The sequence below is a fragment of the Lepidochelys kempii genome, chromosome 16 (assembly GCF_965140285.1).
Source record: "Lepidochelys kempii isolate rLepKem1 chromosome 16, rLepKem1.hap1, whole genome shotgun sequence".
Taxonomy (NCBI): Eukaryota; Metazoa; Chordata; order Testudines; family Cheloniidae; genus Lepidochelys; species Lepidochelys kempii.
In genome coordinates this window covers 6808173-6808665 of record NC_136395.1, presented here as the reverse complement: position 1 = coordinate 6808665, position 493 = coordinate 6808173, and the positions used below count along the sequence as shown (strand labels likewise).

General features: G+C 43.0%; 1 non-coding gene across 1 annotated transcript; it reads left to right on the top strand.

The window, feature by feature from the left end:
• Positions 1-200: 200 nt before the first annotated feature.
• TRNAT-AGU (transfer RNA threonine (anticodon AGU)) lies at positions 201-273 on the top strand. Its single transcript has one exon. It is a non-coding gene; the product is annotated as a tRNA-Thr (tRNA).
• Positions 274-493: the final 220 nt, after the last annotated feature.

The window sequence follows — 493 nt, the reverse complement described above, 5'->3', positions numbered from 1 at the left end:
CCCGGCAATTACAGACCGGTAAGCCTAACTTCAGTACCAGGCAAACTGGTAAAAGTATAGTAAAGGAAAGTGTGGTTTAAAACTTAACTGTAACACAGTAAAAGCTCAGTCAGCCTGGGTTTTGTGCAATTGCATAGAGTGTAGTGATGAAAAATGATTATTGTACACTGTTGTTAGGGGAAAACTATACCATACAAAGAGGCTCCATAGCTCAGGGGTGAGAGCACTGGTCTAGTAAACCAGGGGTCGTGAGTTCAAATCTCACTGGGGCCTTGGCAATTGGGGTGTTTTTTCTTTATTTCAGCAACTCAGTCACACCATTTTTAGAGAAGCTTAATTTTACTTTATATAGGTTAAATTTAAGCAACATTCAGTAGCTGTATCACCTGACAGGCAGCGCAAAAATGCACAGGGCTGGCAGGTGTGAGCTACACAAGCAAAGGGTCATTGGGGCTAGAATGCAACCGATTAACCCACCCCTGCACTGCATTTG